The sequence below is a fragment of the Crocodylus porosus genome, unplaced genomic scaffold, assembly GCF_001723895.1.
Source record: "Crocodylus porosus isolate Cpor-Errol unplaced genomic scaffold, CroPor_comp1, whole genome shotgun sequence".
In the NCBI taxonomy this organism is placed as follows: Eukaryota; Metazoa; Chordata; order Crocodylia; family Crocodylidae; genus Crocodylus; species Crocodylus porosus.
Window position 1 is genome coordinate 24,060,023 of NW_017728913.1, and position 26,096 is coordinate 24,086,118.

A 26,096-nucleotide genomic window follows, 5' to 3' on the forward strand; every position below is an offset into this window, starting at 1 on the left:
TTGTTACTAAGGACTTTGATTCCATAGGGCAAAATGCTGACCTCGCCCAATCATTCATCTATCTTTATGGAAGGCCCTAAATTTAGCAGGCTGTCAGAGATGTGCAGCAGCATGAAATAGTTTCATACAGACTTTAAAAAGGGGGTAAGTTTTATTCAGACATGTTGAATAATGTTTGGGTCCGTGATACGTGCGGAGATAAATCCAGTAGGTCTCTTACAACCTCTCCCATTCCTTGTCAAGATACTAGTGGTGCTAAGAAAATGCTTCCACTGTTCATAGTTAATTCATAGGTCAGGAATGGCACCTGAAATCACCGTATGGTTATTTCTACTTGCAGATTATGTTCTTTTTTCCTCTTTTTGCCTTTCAGGGAAGGAACTGTCTCTTAGTCTTTTTATACTCCCCATATAGTGCAGCCCATACAATGATGTTAGTGAGGTGAGGTTTTTTGTGTTATCTTTTATTGGATCAATTGTACAGTTGGGAGAGAAGATAGACAGCTTTCGGGCTTCCTTAGCTCTCCTCAGAAAGGAGGTCTCAGAAGACTGAGGTAGGGAAGTTTGTGCCTGAAAGTTTGTCTAATCTGTCTTCCAACTATATAGTTTGTCCAGAAAAAGATATCACAAAAACCCTTGCCTCAGGCATTTGCTGGATCATCACAACTACAGCAACACTCCAACTCCACTACTATGATTTTGATTGCAGCCAAAAGTTGCTACTGCAGTGCTAATATTATTTCATGAACAATTAATAATGAAATATTTCATCCATCCATCCCATTAGGTAACTCTCTGTGCAAACCATTTTTATGAAATCTTTACATAGGTGTCAACAATTTAGTTTATAGGGTGAATAAGGTAGAAAACCATCTAAGGAACAATTCTCAAATAAAAGCAGCATTTTTGGCACTGGGGAAAGGTGTCGGGGAAGGTATCAGAGCTTGGTCTAGCCTCTCCAAGTGCCAGCCTGGTATTGCAGTACCTCCCAGCTCAGTGCTTGTCCTGGGGAAGCAACTCCCCATGTTTGTAATGGCCACAGAGAAAAAACAAAGGTTTGCATCAGTATGTTTGCTCAATATTGGGCTATCTGTTTTATAGTTGAGCTCAGTGTTGGCTACATTTAACCAACTTTATAGCTAGTTTCCATTACTGAACACGTGTTGCTTTTGACAGCAGTTTAATGCCAGACAATGTATTTAATGAGGTTTCCTTTTATGTGAGTGTAAGACAAGGAGCTTTTTACCCATACTGATTGGAGGAAAAAACCCTTGTCTTATATTTGAGTAAACATGGCAGTGACAGTAATAGGGGGTGAATGGGAAGGTGTAGCAGTGGGTAAGGTATCCATCTGACCCCCACCATATCTATTTTCCCTGCCATAGCAGTAGAAGGGGGAAAATTCAAGGCAAACTTCCAATAATTAGATTCTCTACCTGGAAAGTTATAATACATTTATATTTTTTCCATATATAGAATCTAATTATTGGGGTGTTATCTTAGAGCAAATATGGTATATCATTTAGTATTGCTGTCTACCAAAACTATATACTTTTATATAAATTTTGCTAAACTCTGTTTATCAGCAGTACAACTGTGATAAGAATAAACCAGAACAGACATTTTTCAGATCATTTTGTCTATGCTGTTGAAGCCAAAATTTGATGGAACAGGGATCAATAATGTATCCAGTTAATACACTAAAATATATATGAAATGAATCATAAGAAATGAAATGACTTCTCCTGACAATTTTGATAAATGCTGTTCCATAAAGCCTCAGCCCTGTCAATTTGGATTTATAGAGTAGAACAGGTGATACCATGTTAACTCCAATGTGTAAATCTTCCCAGATGTAGGTACTCACTAATTTGATTTCAGCAGGTGCCACTCTCAGGGCTTAACCCTTGCAAAGCTCATTTTGAGACAGGATGGAAAAATATCTTTTTCTCCCCACTTCACTGGCTTTTACTTGTTCCTACTTTTAGAGGGCACATATGGATGATATGTTAAGGTTTGAACCAAGGAAGCTCTAGGAGAAGCTGCAAATCCCAGTACAACTAAGGTCACTGAAAAGTGAGCACACTGTTTTCTGTTGTCTATACTCTGAAAAGGGCATTTCTAGGAATGAGAGTCTCAGGCACCAGAGAAATGTTATATTGCTTTAACAGATGTGGATAAATAATATTGTGTTCTTTGAATTTGGCTTCATTTTTCTTTTTTTTTTGGTGGTAGATAATTTTCATCAAAAGTGAGGAGAAACTACTTGAAAGTAGGTAGTGTTGGGAATAACATGTAGTGTCCATTTTCAGAAGTACTAGAGAGCTTGTCTAAATCCAAGTAAGTTGTCCTTCATCTTCCCCCTGAACCATCTCTTCCTCCTCTTCTTTTCTCTGTTGCACTTGAGAACATCAGCTTTTTCTCAGTCCTTCATGCTCACAATCCTGGTATTCTCCTCTACTTTAAGGCAATCTGTATTGCTGCAGCTTTCTCTACAGCCTTTCTAGTGTTCATTCCTTCTTGTCAGTTGCCGTTGTTAACATTATAGTTTGTGCTGTGGTTATGCTTTTCTTAGTTACAGTAATCTGCACTCTAGCCTCCTGGTGATGAATAACTGCTGCTGAAGTTTTGGATATGAAAGATTGTCATCAGCTAGCTAGTGGATTCAGCCATTCCTTTCCTGAAGTCCATCCAAAACAGATGCCAAGACTATCCTTTGCCTAACTGTGATCTAAGATCAGTACAACCTACTTAGATTGTACTGACTTCCTTCCTTCATGATTATTCCTCCCCCACCTCCATTTCTCTGTCCCTCCCTATACCTCTACTCTGATCTTCTCCTATGTTCTTTCCCATGTTGATACTTATTACCCACTTATCTCTCCCATCCATTCCTTTGTTCACTATACCTTCTGACTTTTTCGTATCAGCCTATATGCTTGGAATGGCTTTCTGAATAAAGTACAGTAAGCTCCTACTCTCTTTTCTTTCACAAAACTCCCAAAACAAACTGTTTTTGGCTATAGCCATCATGGGATTTTTCTTGCTATTATGCAGCATGTTGTATTGTACCAAATTTGATTTTTATACTGCAGACTTCATGAGTCAATGGCTTTCTCTCTGGTTTTACCTACTTCATCTGCTGGTACCTATAATACAGCTGCTGCTGCTGCTGCGTATGTGCATCTTTTATACAACTACCATAGTTGGCATAGTATCTACTAAAATCTCCAGTCTGTTGCAAAAAAATAATGAATTTTATAGGTCTGGAATAGTTCAGAAAGACACAGAAATGGAATGCTACAACATCCATTATCATTTGGACCATATTTATTAATCATTAGACTATAGAGAGAAACTTCTTGTAAGTGTGGGTTCATCATTTCTTTATATTGCCTTGGAAACTCTCCTTTTCCAAGGTCTGATTGCTTTTTTTTGTTTTGTTTTGGAGAACTTTAACTCCATGTCAGGTAAGTTTCAGTTTCATTGTCATTGCATGCTGTATTTTGGATTTCAGCACTAGAATTCCTCATCTTTTTTTTCTGATTTATCTGGGACATGATTCAAAATCCTCAGTCAAAGACACTGCTTCAGCCAAGTTCATTTTTATGATCTTGTTTTGTAAAACACAGTGGATTCTATATTTTTCCCATCCATCTCTAAATTTAAAACATGATAAACAGTTCTGTGAGCATAACAGTCTATGGACTTGCATCACCCTGTCAACATATTTAGAGGAAGCAATTGCATCCACAAAAAATGATGAAATTGACTGTATCATACAGACTATGAACAGCATTTTAATGGCATTTTAGCATTCATCAGCTGCTCTAGCTCTGTGGTTGCTTTTTGTTTCATTCTCTGTTCACTCATATTCTGGCAATAAATTTAAAATGAATAAAAAAGGATGTTTTAAATCTACTGGTGGTTAACTTGTGGAACTTATTTCTTTAGGATACTATTGGTGAATTTAAATTGGCAAGATTAAAAAGGCTAGATGTTGATACCAATCAGGGCACATCTTTATAGAATAAGAGTATTTTTAGGTCAGGATGATACAATCTAGGAGGGTGAAACAATCTACCTTTTTTGCATAGTTTGGTGTGGCGTTTTTCACTTCTTCTACTTTTGAAGCCAGAGTACCGGGACAGATGGGCCATTGGTCTGTTATGGCATGGCAGTTTGTGTGTTCCTGAAAGAATAGACAACTCATACAAATGAATTTATGTAAGCACTGTGCATATATTCATACAAGAGGATGGGAGAAGAGAAAGACAAGTGCTCCAAAGAAGACCCTGAAAGAACCAGTTACTTTTTCAACACTTTTAACTGTCCTTTAGCCAAAATGAATCACAAAACAGACATTTTCCAAGTTAATAAAACTTGTTATAAGAATATTTCCATTTCGTTGGCATTTATAAAAATCACAAGTAGTAATGATGTGCATAAATATGACCACATTCTCAATGATTTATTTAAAATTATTCCTAACTGATTGTAGTGGCATAAGGTAGTACTTGATGTGACTATGATCCTATGTTTTTGTGTGTGACTATTTTCAGATATTTGTAAAGGTTTCTTTGCTGCTGCTTAGGTTTTCTTAAGCCAGTTAAACAGCACAGTGTTCAAAAGCGGCTAGACCAAGAAAAATCCTTTCTAAAGGCCAGACTGTGAACTCCTTGCACTAGAGGGCTGTTATTCATAGTTACAATCTAAGCACAGCAGAGATTTTGGAACAGTCCTTTAGTTGAAGTTTCTCATCTGCTAGTATAGGGAACTGGAACACTTTCCACTGAGTTCTGCTCCACTCCATTGAATGAATATGATTAAGTGTTCTAATTTCTCTTATCCTAGGGAAATTAGGGCTAAATCGATGGGATTGTTATAAACGTGTTACCTTTTAACTTCTATGTTTGGCTGTATGTATGCATGTATTTCAATTTCTCTCCCCTGCAAAACTCTTCGAAGATTCTACACTTTTTAATGATAGAAATTGTACCCTATATTTGAACGAACAGGGGACTTGTTAGAGATCTGTAGGTTCATATAAGAATTCATATTTGGATTTTAATGGAACAGAAAATTACTTACCTAGTAACGAGAAAAAAGCCTCATGCTTCGTTAGACTGAGAAATACTTTTTACAGTAAACATTTAATTGAGTCCAGCTGTGCCACAAATTTGTCTGTTTGTGATCATGGGGTCCTCCTGCACTGGCAAGTAGCAAGCTCCCATGGCTGGGAACACTGTCAGCTGATGAGGTTCCTGGCTACAGGATTGTAGCTTGTGCCCCCCAATGGCTGGGATCCCCAGCCTGGGCCCATGTTCAATTAATGGCATGATAGGAACCAGGCCCAAAGTTATTCTGTTTTTCTGTGGCTTATTCCTTGTTTTGTGATGGAATTAATTGCATTAACATGTGGCCAGGTAACAACTTAAGATGTGATTAACTGGTTAATCATGTCTTAAGTATAATGCATGCCGGGGGCTCAACACTCATATTAGTCACTTTAGAAAATGGGACTAAGTTACTCTGCACATTTTACCTTTAGCTCTCTGAATCTCATATATGCTTTTGTAAAATAAATATAATTATCTCTACTGTCAGGTAACTTGGATGCCACAAAATTTTGAAGAAAGGCCTAAACTCTTTTTTTAAGGAAACCAGCAGTGCACAATCTGAGCAGCTTGATGGATGTAGAGACTAGTGTAAAATTGTGTTTTAGAGTTAGTGTATATAGTGTAATATTGGACCTAAAATATATATATTCTGGATATAAGCATATATTTTCTGTGGATTGAAAAAGATATCAAAGCTAAGTGTAAAAATCTTTCCTGATATTAGAAGTGGAAACTCTATCCATTAGATTTATTTGAAAATCAAGATTAATACTTATGTTTAAAGAGCTGCATTACAGAGATATCTATTGTTTTCCCCCCTTGGATTTAAGATGAAGTAAAATTAAATTTTGGTGATATTTTATATAGTCCTTTCTAAGATATCATGTGTGAGGGAAAATACAAAACCTCTTTCTAATAATATTACTTAATTTTCAGGCTGAAATGAGGTACTGGGTTGTAAATACATTAACATTGCAAATAAGGCATTGAGCAAACTGCTAGCTGATCTGCTTATCTTGAAATTCCCTTTTGCCACACACAGTTTAAATTTTTAATTTATTTCATAGGTGTAATTTGCCCATCTCAAGTTTTCCATTAGCTGCTTCACTTATGCAGTGAAACTTAATAGTCCACTTTTTAGTATTGTCCAAAATAAAAGCACTTTGACAGCAGTACAAAATCAGCCAGAAATACTAACCTGCGCCTGTGGTTGAGTATCTTTAGCTTAAAGCTTACACCTATTAGACTTAAACCAAAACAGTTTTGTGAAAATTGGTTCCTTCCTTGATAGTTGAGAGAAGAATGGTATCATTAGGTACTGAAGGATACAATAATCTTTCTGGCCTCAGCACAGAAGTGTTTGTAGTTATTACACTGTCTTTCTGATTTTGTATATAGAAAACGTTATTTTTTAAAACAAAATATTGCTTACATCATTGAGAACTGAATTGCTGTCCTGCATGTCCTAGAGCAGATTATTTGATACCAGGCTCGCTATTCTCAACTGAAAGAAACGTAGGCTGTAGCACAGAAACAAAAAGGAGATTGCAACAATGGCAGGAAAAACAGAAAATCTATTTTAACAATAAATGTTGCAAACACTATACAACATTTTAGCCATATGTTAATGACAGACCACAAAAATTCTTAAAAGGATTGCATAAACGATATATTGAAGTTTGTCATACTTCCACTTTTTATGTTAAGGTTATTGGCTTAAGTAGCTGTTGAACTAGGTAAATACAGTAAAATAATAGGCATGGGATTTGCTTCTGGAATTCATTAGCCTCTCAACTGCAGGAACCTTCTAGGTTTTTGTGATCCATCTGTTCAACAGGGGCAACCCTGGGCATTGCCATTTTTCTGCTATAACAGTTTTGGCTGTGGGAAGTAAAGGCTATAGTAATTGATGAGGTTTCAGCTTATTACACTCATTCATGCCTGGAAGAGCACATAAAAGAAATAATACCAACTGTTAGCTTACCAGTTAAGAGCAATATTTAGCAACTTGATCCCAGATTTCAACTGTGGGATATGCTATCCAAATATGGTACATTGGTCACAAAATTACACTTCTTCTAACAATGCTTTGTCTATGTCAGGCACAGGCCAGGATATCATGTTAATTTTGATGACTTTGTGAGGGATGTCCCTCAGTCATAGTTCCATAGTTTCAGAGTAGTTTGGGGTCAGAAGGAACCTGAATAGATCATCTAGTCTGACCCCCCGCCACTGGTAGGAGGACATGCTGGGATCACACAACCCCAGACAGGTGTTCATCCAACCTCTTTTTGAATTTACCCAAGGTAGAGCGAGGACCACTTCCCTAGGAAGTTGGTTCCAGATCCTAGCTACCTAACAGTGAAACGGTGCTTCCTAATCTCTAACCTGAACCTATTCTCCAGCAGCTTCTGGCCACTGTTCCTCGTCACCCCAGGTGCTGCTGGGGGGAATAGGGCCCTTCCTATTTGCTGCTGATCTCCCCTAACGAGTTTGTAGGCAGCCACCAGCCGCTTGCTGAGGCTGAACAGGATTAGGTCCCTCAGCCTCTCCTTGTAGGGCCTGCCCTGTTGCCCTCCAACCAAGCAGGTGGCCCTCCTCTGAACCCTCTCATGGCAGGCCACATCTTTCTTAAAGTGCAGTGCCCAGAACTAGATGCAATACTCCAATTGTGGCCTGACCAATGTCACATAGAGGGGGAGTATCACTTCTCTGGACTGGCTTGAGATCTTTGGATGCATGACAAGGTGTTTGACTTTGCTGGCTGTGGTCTGGCATTGGCAGCTCACATTCATCTTGAAGTCAATAATGACTCCAAGATCCCTTTCAACCTCTGTGCTCACAAGGGGCAGAGTCATACTTTATCTTTGTTGCCTTTGCTCTGGTAAGAAAAGGAATATTGGAGCCAGCTAAAGGATATCTTACTGGGAAAAAAAGTCTTGTGACCCTCCCATGTTGTCAGTCCTTGAAAGTTATGACCTGACTGAACACTCATCTGAGTTTGGTAACTCAAGCTAAGTACAGACTATCAAAAAGCCTGAGGTGGATTAGAACTACCTTATGCAGGTTACTCTAAGCAGACTAGATGAGTTCTGTAGTGAACAAAACATAGTTTGTCCTTTGGGAGCAGGGTAGGGGGGGCATACAGGCTGCCTACATTGCCCAAGGCCAGCAAATTAGGGGTGCTCCTGCACTGCTAAGCACAGCCCAGTGGCCAGACCACCCCTGATTGGCTTCCAGGCACACATCCCCTCCCCCTGCTGGTCTTCTGTCAGGCACAGGCATGTCAGCTGCACAGGCATGTCATGCTCTCTGGGTCTGCACCAACTCACAAAGGGCATGGGGGTCCTTGGGTGGGCTCCTGCACACCCACCCAGGGACCCCCATGCTCCCCCCACAAGCAGGCACAGACCCAGGAAGCACACACAGGCTGCAGGGAACGGGCAGTCACCCCACCACCCCGGCAGCATCAGCCACTGTGTTGACTCTGCTGTGTGAGAACTTGAAGGTGGGGCCAGCTGGGCACTCAGGCGGAGCAGCTGAGCACGGGGCAAGTGGTAGGGTTCCTCCCTGGGGTGGGGGAGAAGGGAGCAAAGGGGCTGCAAAGGCACCTGGGATGTTGGTGGACAGCAACCTAATATGAATTGATAGAGGATCTAGTATGGAAGTCTGATTCCCAGTCTAACCTAAATTGATTAAGACTGATGTCATATCAGTCCAGGCCTATCTTAGATTGGGTTCTGCCATTTTTAAACCAGTCTGTGCACCAAACTTCTGTACTGTTATGGGTTTATACTGGTTTACAAGTGTTTATACTGAAAAAGTGTAATGTCTGAACCTACCCTCAGTGTATTCAGAAGTTCAGAAATACTCTGGACCTGGGATAGTTCTGGGTATGTGTATCACTTTGGAGAAGCCCCATGGATTTAAAGCTGAGTGTTCCTGAAGGCTGGATATATTAAAACAAGTCTTTATAGCAGAAAATAAAGAAACTACTATGCCATAAAGACAAAAATCTGCATAGTCCTCAGGGATCATATTGGAATACAAGAACTTAGCCCTAAGGGTCCAATGGAAACAAATTCAAGTCGGCATAGGGACAACATGTTACTGAGTGTGAGTGAGTGTGTCTAAATTTCTAAAAATTTCTAAATGTTTATTTCTTAAGAAAGTTTCTTTAGTGAGAGGTTTTCAAGTAATTTTTGTCTAAAGGTAGCCTAATTTCAAAATTCTAAAAAATTAGTAAGATTACTGCAGATTACTAGGGCTGTGTGAAGCTTTGGTCCCTGATTTGATTTGGCAGATATTTGGCTTGATTCAGTGGCTGAATCTCCAAATCCAAACCATATCAGAGGACCCCTTAATCTCTCCAAATTGATCTCTCCAAAGATAAAGTATTCGGTGACTGGTGCCTCCTGGGTCTGGGGGTGCACCCAGGGTCCCCCCACTGCTGATCTCCAAGTTGAATCAAATCAGGGACAGTGATCCAAATCAAGAATTGAATCACTGTCCCTAATTTGGGCTGAATCGAATAAGACCCACTTCACACACCCCTACAGATTACTTTATTTCTGGCCATAAAACAAACTTATTTTTGCTACTCAATTTTGCTGCTGCCAGCATATTTTAAATCAGTTATCTTAACAGGTTTTATGCAAATTTTCCAAGATCTACTATCAAGAATATTTTTCATCCAGTTTAAGGTAATTTCAGCTTCTTCAAAACTGGTTTTGTTGTGGCTTCATACTTTACAGTATCTGTGGTATAAGACAAATACTAAATGTTTTAAACTGTTGGCTTAAGCAGGGCTTTTTGCAAAGTGAGTACTAGGTAACCTGATTGGACCACAGAATTCTTGTAGCTGATTTTTCTGAAGACCTTGGAGCAATGTAAGACAAACTGAGATAAATTCATAGGCAAAAGAAGCTTCCCATCCTAGATCATCAAGCCAATAGGGGTAAGAGTGAAACTCCAGAGCATCCAAGGTCTAGTTATTTTGGGGAGAAGAAAACAAAAAACCAAAATAAGTAGGCTTGGCAGAATTCAATTCTCATTTTTTAATAATTTTGAGGGCTAAAATCAAAGTTTATTTTAAAGCATTTCCTTTGGTTTTTATTGATTTAAAATTTTCAGAATTGTATTAAATTATCTGTATGGGGGCACCTGCATGCACACACACAGACACACACAAACATGCCCAGTGACTGCTACAGCCCAGCACATGGTAGGCACAGGGGAAGTTGCTGTGCTGTCAGCCTGCCGTTTGACCCCATGTACAGTGCTGCCAAGCTCAGCTCCCACTTTTTTTTGTTTCACAGTGGTTGCTACCCCCTGACATACCCTGAACCCCAGCAAGGAAACCTCCAGCTGCTGCAGTGGCATCTGCCCCCTGCAGCCAGTGGCTCTCTCTGGTCACTGGCTCCCACGCAAATTTGCAAGGGAAGGTCTGGCTAGCACCCTGCAGGCACTAAGTTGAGAGGTGGGGGTGGAGAGACACACTGGCACATGCACAGTGCCTAGCCCACTTCCCCACCTCCAGCTGTTGCTTAGCTGGAGCTGGTCTCGGCACTGTGGCAGCAGCCTATTTTTTACATCCCCTTTCTATAAATTTCAGTTACTAATGATGGAAATATTTTTTTCATCAGTCTGAGTGTGAGGTGAAACAGATGTTTACCAATACAATTTAATTCTGCCAAGCCTAAAAAAAAGGGTACCCTAGTCTTTGATCTCCCAAGAACTTCTCTCCCTGCTCTTAGTGAAACTGCTAGAAAAAAGTGCTGTGCCAGTAGCACATTGCTGTTCATTCTTGTACTTATGTTAGTTTTATTTTGTTTCAATTTTTGTCTTTTGTGTTTATTAACTTGGAGATGCCTTTGCTTTTTCATTAACTAATTTCAGGAGAGCATGGCTGTGAGTACGTTCATGTAAGTAGCACAATATTTGCAAAGAGAAGGCTCCAGAAAGAAAAATTATCTAAATTTAAACAGCTCTAAATATTTCCTCATAGGAGCATATTAAAAAGTTCCTTGCAGTTATAAGTCCTAAAATTCACTCTGTTGCATGTAAATCTTGGTAATACAAGTTGTCAAAGATAATGCTTTGTTAAATTTCTCTGTTAAAATAAGAAGAAAAAGGTTAACTACCACTCAAAAACTGAAAAAGGTTTATAGGTTGTGAGCTTGTGATTTAGATGTTCGATTTGATTAACTTTGGTAAATTCTTTAGTTTGGAACAGTTCCCAAATAAAGAGGTACCTCCTTGGGTATTTATATGAATTATTGTATTGAGACAGCGTTTTAACTAGGTTAATTCCAATCTAATATCAATATCTTGTTTTATTGTTCTGATCTTAACTTATTTTTGTTTTAATAGTTGTACTGCTTTACTTTTAGGTAGTTTAACATAAATCACAGTACCTTGGTTTTTGTGATATCCCTTGATTTTATTTTTGTCTTTAATACAGTTAATGAAAAGATACCAAGTTACGTTTCCTTCCATAACCAAAGTGGGTGTAGAACCCTTGAGGGTTTAGCTGGATATAAGGCAGTCAACTGAAGAGCTGGGTCAGCTTCCCTAATTAGCCTTTGGCCCTTCCATAAGTATCTTGGATCCAGTGCAGCCTTGTAGTTGTATTTAAATAAGATTATACCTATTTAAGACACAAGCTGAAAAAAACCATAAATCCATAGAAGGTCATTCAAATGTGCCCTTTAGACTCGAGCTATGTGTAAACTCAATAATATTGTGTCTGAGACTTAAGTTCTTAACAGGCATTGAAATAATAGGATGATTGGGACTGCAAGAATTCTATGCCCTATCCTGAAAATCGTGCATCCTGCCATAACACATGTGCATGGCAGGATGTGCAAAGTTTGAGGCAGGTCATAAGATTGTGCAAAGGCTGGGATTGTCTCTTGCTTGATCTAGGTAATTAGGCTAGGAGTGCCTTGGTCCTGGATGCCAAGCCTGCTCAAGCTGATCCCAACACTCAGCCGAATATCAGGATCCAGCACAAAGCAGCCTCAGGTCTAAAAACTTAATGTGCAACCCAGACAGGTGATTTAGAAAAAAAATGTGCATGATGATTTAAAAGCCTTGGCTTAGACCTAGGGCTGTCCGAGGCTGATCTTGACATTCAGCTGAGATAGGCACAGGGCAACACCAGGTTTTATGCCACATGTTCAAATTAAGGTGTTACGGAAATCAGCCACAAAATGTTTCGTATCCTATGTGGAACTTCATTGACTGTGTTTAAACAGACGTCTAACTTGACCTGAGACTGATTTGTCTTGGGTTTTGACTTGGATCAAAATATCTGTTTACGGATGTTTCACTTCCAAGTTGTATTTCTGTTTTTCTGCCAGGAGGTGACTGGAAAGAGCACAGAGCCTGAAAGGCTTGTTGTTGAAATAAATGCAATTAAGTTAGCTGAGCCACAGTTAGCTTACAGATGCACACAGCAGTGTATGATTAGCACACGTTTTAGTGCATTTCATCCACTTACAGGTACTTGAAGCAGGACGATGGGTGTAACATTTGTAGGATCCATGAACAAAAGACTTTTTCCTGGTAGAAATGCCTTTGTGGCTGGTTTGTCATTTTATTGTGCTACAAATTGGAGTGAACATGTAGCATGTTTCAATTTATGTTACAATTACATGTTAATTGTGCTATGAATGCAATGTCTGCTAGGGCCCTTAATGAAAGACTTTAGAGAGTGGTAAGTGTCTCCTATCACAAGCACTGCACAGTTCAAGTTGACTGTGCCTACCCAAGTTACATTTTTTGTGTGACTGGGCTCCTGAAAGTGCTGTAAAGCCACGATGTAACACATGTGCATGGCTGCAGAGCACTTTTAAAATGGCCAATCATGTGAAAAATTAATTCCGGTCAAATCAGGTATTAAACAAAGGTGCTTTAAAGCAGACCACCTTAGGGAACTTAGGCTCATTCCAGGGTTAACGTTCATGCTGTCCCTGAGACTGTCAGTGGGGGAGAGAAGGGGAGGGAGCAGCATGGAGCTGCTGGCTGCTTTGCCTGGCTGGAGCTGGGGGGGTTGGGGTGGACTGGAGCCCCCTTGCCCAGTGGGCCCCTCCCACCTACCCCAGCTGGGTTATTGTGGGGAGCCAGACTTGACCCACGAGGCAAGGTGCTCTCTTCTACTCTTCCCCTTCCCCCTCTCAGCTCCTGCCAGACAAAGCAGGCAGCAGCTCTGTACTTCTGCTGTCAAGAGGCCCAGGTAGGATGTGTGGGAAGGGAGCCTCCCCTTACCTTGTGGGCCAAGTTCTCCCTGATACCCCAGCTGAGATAGCTGGGAGTGAGGGCTGTGAGGTGAGGGGACTCTGTTCTACCCACCCTCCCTCTTCAGCAAAGCAGCCAGAAGCTCTGTGCTGCTCCCTCTCCTTTTTTCTCCACCCCCGCTGCTGACAGCCCTGGAGCTGGGGGAGAGGGGGGGCTGGGGAGAGGGGTGGGTCAGCAGCCTCCTTGGAGGCTGCTGGAGTGCCTATGCATTCTGGCTAGGGACAGCACAGGCAGGTTCCAGCCCCCACCACCTCTCCAACTCATGAATGAGGCAGCTACACTGCACTCTGTTTTTAAGAGGTAAGTGGTCACAAAGGGTGCCTCTAGATGTTCAGGGCCCCCCTCTAACTCATGGCACTTTACACAAAGCACCATGAGTTAAAAATTCCCAACCCATCAGATGTTTTTGGGTAGGGGGTCTTTAACTCATTATGCTTTGTGTTAAGTGCCATGAATTAGAGGGGGGCCCTGAACATCCGTAGGCACCCTGTGTGTCTACTTAGCTCTTAAAAGCAGAGTGCAGTGTAGCTGCCTCAGTCATGACAGGGCCAATCTAGTCAGAAGCCTTTATTGTCTCTATTTTACTTACTATTACGTAGAGTCCTAATTTTACATGCTTGCAGGTATATCGTTCAATTTACGGTACCCTATGCTATGTGCTCTTTAAATTTCTTTTAGCATATCTGGTCACTTCAAAGGTCTTTCCTGAACTTCAAAGGATAACTTTTGAAGTTTCAAAAGGTGAGATCCAACTAATTGGATTTTTCCCCCCATCCTCTAGGGAATATTGGTAAATAGCCTTGCTGGAATCATTTCTTTTAGTATTCTAATAACTCTTCCTTCAAGGAGTCTTCCTGTATAAAGTGTCAAGAGTTGCTTCATAAACAGCAAGGTAATGGATTCCTTACAGAAAATAGTATGTGGCAAATATTTAGGGAGCTGAGGTCCCAAGCCCTTCTAACACATTTAGTTTGTGATCACAAGACTAGCATGTGCAAAAATGAACTGCAGGTGCAAATCCAAACTCTTGAGCTTCTTAAGTATCCTAGGTGGGTTAGTGATAGATGTCAAATCAGAGTTGCAACTGAACTGTGTGTGAGAATTTTGCTGTCACAAAGACAGACTGCCCTTTTAAAATCTGTATATCCACTAAAAGCTATACAGCTAGGATCCCTTTTGGCAAGAGTAAATCATTTGTGTAGGTATACGTTAGGTATAAACTGATGAAATTCTAGATAGGAATCTGCAAACTTTTAAATCAGTTTAAAAATACTGTTTTCAACTAAGCTTTGGTGTGTAGACAAGACCCTTCCATGTTAGAGTGGAAAGTGAACTCCCATTCTTATCCCATTACTCACATTTATTATGTCTTCTCTATTCTTCATGTATACTTTGGAAAGAGGTAGGGGTAGATCCAGGATTGCAGCAATTGGGAGTGTGGCTATCTCCTCTTTGGTTGTGTGGTGCATGTGCAGAAAACTTTCTGAACTCATTAGTATGTCACCACAGGTCCTGCTGGAGCTCCTATATGCTGTGAGCTCTCAGCTCATCAGCTGATCAGCGCAGGTTCTAGTTGGAGCAGCTGCTTTCACACAGCTCTAGAGCCAAGGGGGCAAGTGCAAGGGGGATTGAAGGGATCCAGAGCTGTGTGAAAGCATCATCTCCACCCAGACCCTGCACTAATCAGCTACTGAGCTCAGAGGTCCTGGCAATTACAAAGCTCCATTAGGAGCTACACTGACATGCTGGTGAGCTTAGGGAGCTCACTGCGCATGTCACACAGCTGAAGGGGGTGGGAGCGAGACTGTGCTGTCATACCCCACTAGATCTACCACTGGAAATAGGGATGGGTGTAACCACGTGCAGCAGGTTTGCAGGTTCTCTGTTTCTGTAGTGCAACAGGAAGATAATTCTCTCTGGGTGCATTTACACATGCCTATTAATGTGAAGCAATAAACTCTGGCGCATATTGCACCAGAGTTTATTGCTCCTGGGCACCGTGTTTACACACATGCCCAGGACTGCAGCATGTCGAGCTGGGTTGGAGAAGCCCCAGCTGGCAGGGGACCAGGGAGGGTTAGCCTGGCAGCCTGGGGCTGCTCTGACCTGGCTCAGTGTGCTGCAGAGGGGCTGGCTGGGGCATAAGGGTTCTCCAGTGTAGGGCTAGATGGCAGGCAGCCCCTGCGCTGAAGTATTCTTGTGCCCTAGCCAGCTGCATCAGTGTCTATGCATGCACTGCTGTGGAGTGAAAAACTTGCATTTACAAGTACTGTCCTGCTGTGGAGTTTATTGGTCTATTCTAGCTTAATAGCCCCGCACATGTAGATGCCAAGAAGTTTACTGCAGAGCTAATTAGTCTATTCAGTAAACATTGTGTGTACATGTGTCCTTTGTAAGATACTGAGGTGACTGCTCTGCACTTGGCTACAACTTGTGAGCAGTTTCACATAGTTCTACAAAATAAGTAAATAAACATGTAGTTCATTTTGTGCCTAGATTAATTGTCTGCTAAACATTTGCTCTGTTCTTCCAACTGTGCACAAGATGGAAATTGTGTTGTGTGAAAGATTTTGAAATGTTAGTTTCTTTTCAAACTGCAGTTCAAACCTGAACATACTGAAGTTTTCTAAAGAAAAATAAACCCCTCTCATATTGTCAGGAAGAAACACTGTAATTTTTTTTTAAATAAAAAAACTATCAAAATGTTTCATTCAGAAATTGTTAACAGAATTGTGTGTATTATCTTGATTTCTTGGGTTTTTTTCACCAAAATGAAACTCTGTCAAAATGACAATACTGATTTTTGACATAACTGCAACTTCTGAAGAAAAATTGTTCTTTTAAAGTTTTTCCAATCCATGTTACTGTTTTTCTGTTCCACTTAGTAGAGTGTCTTTCAAGTCTGGAAACTTTCCTAGTAAGCTCTCAGGCTTATGATAGTTTACCTGAAAAACTACTGGTCTGACAGTGTCTGTCTCATCCTGTTTTCTCGTATTAACATCAGTGTGGTTGGCAGTCGACATTTTAGGTTAGGTCAAGTTTCTTTTCATTTTTCTAGAAAGATTTAGAAATAGTCTCATTAACAAAGTGCAAATACCCCTCCCTACCCAATGTCTTTCCAGCTGTATTTGCATTTTATACCAGTTAAAACGAAACTTCCCACATTGGGCAAGTTATGTAGTGACAGCAAATGGAGAGTGAAGTAACATTATTTATGGGGATGATTTACGATCCAGCACACACTCCTCTTAATGTAATCTCAAGACACAGCTGCTGTTTCAAAGAGTTCATTCATGTCACCCACAATTAAAATGTCCTTTGTTTTCCAAACATGCTTCCCAGCATGTCTATAAAAGCTTTGCAAACAATCGTTTGTTCATATTGAGAGAGAGTCTTAATCATTTGTGAAAGAGAGGTGCAATGTATTTGTTGGCAAAAATCTTTTTTTCTGGTTTCAGTCAGTCCCATATGGTTATTTTCCTGTAGACTGACAATGAATTTAAGATCTGAAATCCCTAAACCAGAAACCTAAATGAATGGCCCATTATAAATTGTGATGTTGGAGAATGTAATGTATTGTATTTATAAGTCCTTTTTGTTTACTGATTATATGAGTAGGTCGCAACATGAGAAAAGCCTACCTACTTCCTTTATTAGTTTAGCATGTTACTTTACTGTCCCACAGACTATGCAGTCCAGGGTGCCTAGTCTTTTAGTTTTATTTAACAAAATTGGCTTAGCTCCCTCTAATACAGGTTTCCCCCATTTTATGCTGTACACGTGTTCCTAGAAAATGGCGCATAACTCAAATTTTCATAAAGGAAGCCCACTTTTACAGTGTAACAAAATGAAATAGGGATACGTTCCAAGATCTCAACTGTACTGGCCCCCAGATCCATTTCTACCACTTTTACAAGATAATTTTTGTACTCACCAACAGCAGACAATATACACAAGCACAGGGTGGTGGTGAATGTTACCATAATGGGGATGGTAACTACAGAAACATGTGTCACAGATGAGCAAGGAGCACAGATCCACACAGGAGACTATATTTTGGTGCACATCACTCCCACAATGCATCGCACAAAGCAGCTGATTGCAGGCTTCCACCACACTGATCACATAAGAGTGAATTTACCTTGCAGATAACAAATTTTTGGTATATAAAGGGCCATTGCATAAGAGCAAATTTGCACACACACAAGCCACATAAAGTGAGGGAAAGCTGTACTGTGGGAAACTTGCCTGCAGTGGCTCAGGCCAGAAGCTGGGGGGTGCTAGAGCATGGCTTTCTGGCATGTAGCCAGCATGGGCTGTATGTTTACTTCCTCTTCCTATTGCCCCTGAGTTCTCTGGGATTTGCAGTCCACATCAGCAGGACTCTGTAGGGTTGTTCATCACTCCCTCTTCCTATTTCCAGGTACCTCTGGGATTTGTAGTCCATAGTCACAGCCAGCAGTAAGTTTGAGCAGGGGAAGGGGTATTTCACCTACCTCCCTGGCCCCAGATCCCAGCTAGATTTTGCCTGGGGCAGGGGAGGGGGCAGCCCCACAGACTGGGTTGCAGCCCAGCTGGGCTTGCTGTCCCACTCCCTTGTCAGCCAGGCCTCACTGCTCCAGCCAGGGAGCAAAGGGGTGAGGCCAGCCCTGCTCTGCTGAAGCAGACAACTCAGCCCAGCCCAGGGCTGCAAAGCATGCTGGGATGCTGCGGACTGGAATTTAACTTGAACCAGGAAGGGGTCTGGGATGGAAGTTTCATAGACTAGTTTGACCCAAATCAGTTAAGTATGATACTACATTCAACCAGGTTTATCTTAAACCAGTTTCTACCATTTTGAAACTGTTTTATGTCCACGGAGCTTCTGTTCTCTTACAGGTTAAACCAGTTTCTGTGCTCTTAAATTGATTTATGTATAGCTTCTGTCCCTAGCCACTGTCTTACTACACCTTATAGCCTGGAGGTCACATCATTAGTGTGGGGGGTGGGTGGGATCTGTACATTTGAATCCCCTGACTTCTATGAAGGTATTTTTTTCTATATTCACTTCTTGATGAAACAATTGATTCTTGCTTGACCTAACTGCGGAACACTGTTCAAAGCTGTGAATCCCAAGTGGAGAAAGGATACATCCTTGCAGACCAGAGTAAGGTGGCTAAGTCCCAGAAGAGAAAGGAGTTTAAGACGAACATCTTCAGAATTTCCTATTGGCCAGCTTCGGAACTACGCTTGGAACACTGGGTTTTGTGAATCCTTCCCTGATAAGCCTAACTCCTCATTACCTTATAGAGAGGAGAGCTTTGATACCTAACTCAGAACTTCAGATTCTTCTACACTAGCAAGAACATATAGAGCTGAATGTTGCTTTGCCTAAGCCCTTTAGTTGCTTTAGCCCTAAGGCACCTAAAGTCCTTTTATGGATGTAGCTGTCAGATTACAAACTGCCTGCTTGTTGGTGATGGAACATAAACCTGAAGAATTATCTCCCACAGTGAAGCAGTTAAGCTTTTATCTCATTCCTATTTGCTGCTGTGTTGTCTTGCATGCACCAACTAGATGCAGAACTTTGTGGCTGTCTATTGTCAAAAAGCAGTCTGGTGGCCATGGATTCTGTTTTTTTCTGATTTAAAAAAATCTCAAATCCTCTGATACCCACCTCCAACCAGTGACTAAAATGAAAGGCCCCTCACTCCTTTCCCACAGGCCCCCCACCCTAGACCTGCTGGTGCCCCTCACTCCCAGGTCTCTGCACAGAGTGGGGGCAGGTGCGGGCTGCTCACTGCAGGCCTGGGCTCCTGCCCTGCTGCCCTCCCCTGGGGCCTCCACAGCCCAGTGAGTGTGACCTGGCAGTGCAAGGAACAGCAGGGCTGTGCAGGGAAACTTGTGAGGTCCATGCTGCCCTGGTGACGTGTCCCCTGCCCGTCTGGCAGCAGTGAGGGGCAGAAACCTGCACTGCTGCTCCTCCTGTTGCCATACATGGAGGGGATGCCTCACCAGGGTAGCATGGAGCTTGCAGCAGCAAGCAACTTCCCCGTGCAGCCCCTTTGTGCCTTGCAGCACCACATCACACTCACTGGACTGCAGAAACCCTGGGGGAGGGCAGCAGGACGGGAGCCCAAGCCTGCAGTGGGCAGCCTGCCCCTGCCACCCAGGAGTACACACAGCGACAGGGAGCCAGCCCCATTCCCCACCCATCCAGATGAGCCACCTGCGTGGCCCTGTCCCGCTCCCCGCCAGGGTCCTGCGGCTGCGCATTGTGGCCCTGGGCCCCAAGCCCCATGCACCACTCAGCTGGGCAGTAGCCCCAGCCCATCCTTGCTCACCTCCCTCCCTATGGTGGCCTCAACCACACCACACTTACCTACTGGAGCTGCTTTCCAGGCTGCCTTGTGACCATGTGCATATATGTGCACATGGGGCCTCTTGGCTGACCACCCTCCTCCCACTCCCTCTCATCCTCTTGCAGGCTCTGCCCTTCAGGGAGCTCTTTGCAAAACTGCAAAATCCATGGGTTTCTTTATTGATGAAAAATCTGTGTTTTCCTTGGGTAAAGAAGAAAATCCACATTTTTCCCCATTTTCCCATGGGAAATGGAAAACCTGGATCCCTGCTGATGACACAGGTTTTTTAGGATAGATTTTCTGTCAGCAGTCCTATGTGCTTCTTATACCAAGGTGGAGGTGACTCTACTACTTCTGTCTTGCACTCAGAGAAGATGAGGACAAGTATAGAGAGTAACACTGTAGTAGTGTAGTATTTTGCCTACTTTTTTCCTTTCTTCATATTTTGCTTTTTTGGACTAGGGGCCCTGAGGAAAAACATGACCCTGTTGAAGTCTGTTAGATTTTGCTATTGACTTTTACTGAGTCATGGTTTCACCCAGTGGTACAATGTCCCAAACTCTTTGTTGAGAAATAAATATAATGCAGGCTGATCTTTTGCGTGCATATTTTCTATACAGCTATCTTCTACAACTAAACTTTGAGAACAGGGTGTCAGACTCCTGGTATTTAAATGAGTAAACCAACAACTTTCCTTGGTAAATTGTAATGTACAATAACAAATGCATGCACCCTACACTCAAACTATATTACAAAGTAAAATATGAATACTGCAGGAAAATTTTTTTTTCTCAAACAAGAAGTGCTATATAGGTATGAAAACATTAAATGCATTTGGGAGTTAAAAATCCTCCTTCAGAGTGTGCTTCTCATAAAATATAAAATAAAACAGTCTGAATTTAATCAGATCTATATCCTCTTTTCCTGGGGTGGCAATTACCTGGGCTCCCTTGTCTAGCATGTCTGCCACAAGATTAAGGAAGGAATGAAGAAATACAGTAAAAACATAAAACCGACACAGAGAGGGACAATTAACAATTTATTCAGACCTCATCATTGCACAAATTAGGATCCATTAAATTTTGCTACTGTCTTTAATTTAATGAGGGTAGCAGCTGCTCTGCTCCTTCTTATAGGAGTGATAATATCTTAACACTACACAGAGGGGCTTTGTTTATTTTTTCCAGTGCAGGAACAAGGCAGGATATTCAGCAGATGCTATTTCTGGAATAAAACTGCATGTATTATGAGCCTCTTCAATTACTCCCCTGGCTTCATCTAACTTCCTCACCTCTCCCCAAGTCCTCATTATTCAAAAACTCATTTACTGGTAAATTATAAGAAAATTGTTTCCTCAGATAATGAAAATAAAGAGAAGCCAGGGACAAGTCAATAAACTATTATGAGGATCACAAACAAATAATAATAATTTCACAAAAATGACAAATGGCCTGCTCTCAGCCACAAGCTTACCATTCTGGTTTACAAGGAGACTAATGATTTAGCCAGCGTATTACTTTTTTTATTCTACAGAACTAATGAAACGTGTCATTTAAACTTTGGTGCTACTTTTTTCTTTTTAAAGTTTCTCATGCTTAGAACAGAGGGTTTTCAAGATATTAAAATTACAACCCATCTGGTTTGAGAAGTTTAGTGAAATATTTGTGTTTCAGTTCCACCAAATTGCAGTTCTTGCCAAAAAAACCTGGTTGAAAAAATGACTTGGCTCTTGTTATGCAGTCACTGAGCTGCTCTGTGATTTTGGACAATTTGTCTTATCACTTTATGCCTGCCCTAAAAACCTTTATACATGAAGGGAGAGAAAGAGAGAGAGACTTGTTTTGCAAAGATGATTCCTTTCCACCCCATTCCCAGTTCAGTTTATTTTCTTTGTTTAAATTCTTGACTACATAACAATGACTACTTTCTAGTGTATTTTAGGAGAAAAAAGTATGTAAGACTGGACTTTCCAATTACGTTGCCTAGAACTAAGGGTCTTCCTAGCTTGTAAGACTGGTGCCACCAGAGTGCATGGCTTTTGGCTGGTTCATGCAGTTTCTGTTAGAACTGTACAGCCCTTCTCCAGCAGCAGTGTTAGCAGGGCCCTTCTGTGTGCCTGGGGAGGCACTGGCTGTTAAAGGAGGCTTGGTGGCTGGCAGGCGGTGTGGGCATGTCTACATGTACCTTTGGTTAGCTTCTAGGTGGCAGCACAAGTCATCTTATGTGTAAGTGCTCAGCCAGTAAAAAGAAGGGTCTTTGAGTGTGGACACGCTCGCATAATGGCCGACAGAACTTGGGTTCTTATGGGAGACCTATGTTATGCAGATCAGGTCTGTGGGGCAGACCTTATGATTTGATCTGAATCAATTCATTCCAAATCTGACCAAGAGAAGTATGTTGCATGTTTTTTAGGAAGGACAGTAAAGCAAAAAATTAGCTCAATATTAATATAGCTATTGTATGCTGCATTAACTGGCTTTATATCAATATCCAACATAAATCATGGAAGACAGAATGGAGAACAACTGTTTCAGAAAGGCTGGGAACTTCAAACACTGACTAATAAACCAGGCAGTCTCTTCAGTTGGCAACTGTCTCCAAAAAGATGCACAACTAAAATGAGTGGCAATTGCAAAAATAACTGTGCATGAAATTGCAATTGCATACTTTTTAACATTTTCAATAGGTAACAGGCTGGCAGTATTTGCCTGAAACCCCCCACACTTTTAGCAGGTGTTGATCCATTTGGGAAGGGATTTAGTGGATTTTGTTTACTTACTAATGCAGATAATAAGAGTGACTGCCTGAAGCTTAGAGGTCTAGGCTGGAGACTGAGCAGCCTACAAAAAGCAAACTTAGGAGCATCCAACTCTGTAAAGATGGCTTGAGCAGAAATTTGTTATCCTTTGTTTTATTTTGTTAAAAAAGTCAAATCCCATTAAAACTATCTAGGGCAGTGGAGGCCATCATTTTGGCAGAAGTATCACAAATTAGCCCTGTACTCTCCTGGAGTGCAACTTTAATCCTTTTCCCCTGCCCAATGTGCTGCTGTTCTCTGCTTCCTGCCAAATCTGCCACTGCACTTCCTGTCTCCTCTCTGATCTTCTGTATGCCACAGACACAGGCTGCCCGTGCCACTTGTGGCTGCAAATTGGCCATTCCTGTTCTAGGGTGTGGGCTTTGTTTTAGAGCAGGTTGTGAAAGGCAGCTGTACGTGGCTTTAAGTCCAGTTGGTGCATAAATTGGAACACAGAAATGAGTAAGCAGTGGCTTTAGGGACATGGGAACCCTTTTTTGTTAAAATACATATTCAACATCAAAGAGGCCATCCTTAACAGACTAACTGATGGCAATATCGTGAGGGATAGCCAGCACGAGTTTGTTGCAGGTAGGTCTTGCTTGACCAATCTCATTTCCTTTTACGACCTGGTGACCTATCACCTGGACGAGGGGGAAGAGATTGGTGTCATATATCTTAACTTTAAAAAAACCTTCAATCTAGTATCCCATGATCACCTCTTGGCAAAACTGGCTAACTGCGGCCTCAACCTCACCATGATCCACTGGCTGGGGAATTGGCTCTGTGGCAGGACACTCTCTAGGGGCACTGTGAACTCCCCTAGCGCCCCCTGGCTACCGTGTCAAGCCGGTGTCAAATGCACCCTCACCGATCTCGCCCCCCACATCTTTGATGTTTAAATGTTTAAGGGAGGCTGCCTTTTCTATCTGCTTTGACATGGTGCCTACCATGCTATACCAAGGCTCGGTCCAGTTGCCCACCAGCACCCTCACAGGCGCCCCCCTTCGCCTCTCTCGCGGCCCTCGCTGCACTGGGACCTGTCTCCCAGGCTCTCATAGCCCGCACCGGGGCCTTGCTCGTGCTTCTCGCGCTCTCCGCCCGCACTGGGGCCTATGCTTCGCACTTCCCGTGCTCCCCTGCCCTCACTGGGGCCTCGCTTGCGCCTTTTGCGCTCTCGCCCTCTCTGGGGCCTATGCCTCGCGCTACTCGCATTCTCCGCGCCTTCCGCACTCTCACCCCCGACTGGGGCCTACGCCTTGCGCTTCTCAAGCTCAGGGCTCAGGCGGCCCCAGCCTTACCTGGCCCCTGGACCCGCCTCCTCGGGCCTATGCTCCACTGGGGCCTGTCCTGATAGTCGCTCACACTGGGGCCGGGGTCAGGACACCCCAAAATGCAGCGCCCTCTGCGACGCTAGGAACCCCCACTTCTACTGGGGAGCTCCCTTGAGGCCTCCTCCACCCCTACAGCCTCGCCCGGTCCTCCAGTTTTAACAATAACTGAACCCAAAATCTCCCTTCCCGGGGTTACAACATAACTTCCAAGCACAACCGAAATCTCCCCCTCTGGGATTCCAACATAAGTTCCAAGCAAACCTGGCTCCCTCTCACATCTCCTCATCAGGGTTTCCTCCACCTAGTACTGTCAAGCCAGCGCTCTCCAGCCATCAGGCTTCTATATTATGTTCTGCTCTGCTCTAACAGAGCTCCCTCTTCCTCTTAGGCTGCCAGCAGGGGAACTGCCTCTGGCCTTAGCCTTCTGTGTTTATAAAGGCCAGGTCCTGTCCCCTGGCGGTCAGCTGACCCAATCTGTTGCCATAGCAACTCCCACCGGCTGCCCTGGTGAGTGGCAGCTGAGCCCATTTACTACTATTCAGTAGCAGGCACTCTAGTGCCCTGCTACAGGCTCCACAGCAGGACCCAGAGGGTGGTGGTTGATGGAAGTTAATCGTCGTGGTACGCTGTGACCAGTGGGGTCCCTCAAGGCTCTGTTCTAGGGTCTATACTTTTTAACATCTTCTTCAATGATATAGACATTGGTGTCAGAAGCAGACTAGCCAAGTTCGCCGACGACACCAAACTCTTGGGTAAAGCATCCACACCTGAGGACAGGAGGGCAATCCAGGCAGATCTTGACAGACTCAGGAAATGGGCAGATGAGAATATGATGGTGTTTAACACCAAAAAATGCAAAGATTTCCACCTTGGAGGAAAAACCTGCAGCATCCTTATAGGCTCAGCAGTGCTATGCTGGTTAGCACTACAGATGAAAGGGACTTGAGGGTCATGATTGACCACAAGATGAACATGAACCTTCATTGTGATGCTGCAGCTAGTAAAGTGAGTAAAATGCTGGCTTGCATCCATAGATGCTTCTCGAGCAAATCCCAGGAGGTCATTTTCCTCTTGTATTCGGCCTTGGTGAGGCTGCAGCTGGAGTACTGCATCCAGTTTTGGGCTCCACAATTCAAAAAGGATGTGGAGAAGCTTGAGAGAGTCCAGAGGAGAGCCACATGCATGATCGGAGGTCAGGAAAACAGAAAGCTATGGGACTCTTCAGCCTGGAAAAGCACAGGCTCAGGGGTGATCTGATGGCCACCTATAAGTTTATCAGGGGTGTTCACCAGGATCTGGGGGAACGTTTGTTCACCAGAGCACCCCAAAGGATGACAAGATCAAACAGTCACAAACTCCTCTGTGACTGATTCAGGCTGGACATAAGGAAGAACTTTACTGTCTGAGCCCCCACGGTTTGGAATAGACTGCCACTGGAGGTGGTTCAAGCACCCACTTTAAACGCCTTCAAGACACATTTGGATGTTTATCTTGCTGGGATCCTATGACCCCTGTTGACTTCTTGCCCCTGGGCAGGGGGCTGGACTCTAATCTTCCAGGGTCCCTTCCAGCCCAAATGCCTAGGAATCTATGAACATAATAAGGTTGATATATGGTGGACAGGTTACTTTAAATATATGGTATATTTTCCAATAATGTACTTTAGGAGTACAGTCAAATTAGGCATGCATTTGAGTACAGATAGACAAACAGATATAGTCTCCTGTATGTCATTATTTAAGAAAGAGCCTGCTAAAGCATGTTTTGATGATGGGCGACTAACTGAACAATACTTAGTATGAATTTTAGCTTTAAAATAAAAATAATTAAAAGTATTTCTTCTTGCAATATCAACATGTGTTTCCCACTTCTATATGTCTTCATTTTCATTATGCAGGCACCTCTAACAGGTGCTTTTTTCCTTCATTCTTTCATAGATTTTTTTTATGGCCAAAGGTATCATTGGGATCATCTATCTTGGCCATCTGTAAAACAAACAGCATATGACATTTGTGGTAGAGCTGAGGCTTTGACTTAAGCCTCTTAAGTCCTATTGCGCTCTCTTAATAACAAGGCTAGACTCTTTGCATTCACACAATGGCCATTGCAGCTGATAAGAAAGAAAACTACTAACAAGGGAACCACTTTTAGTGCTGCTGAGATCAAAGTGTTATAATACTGAACTTTTCTCCCCTGAACTTCTT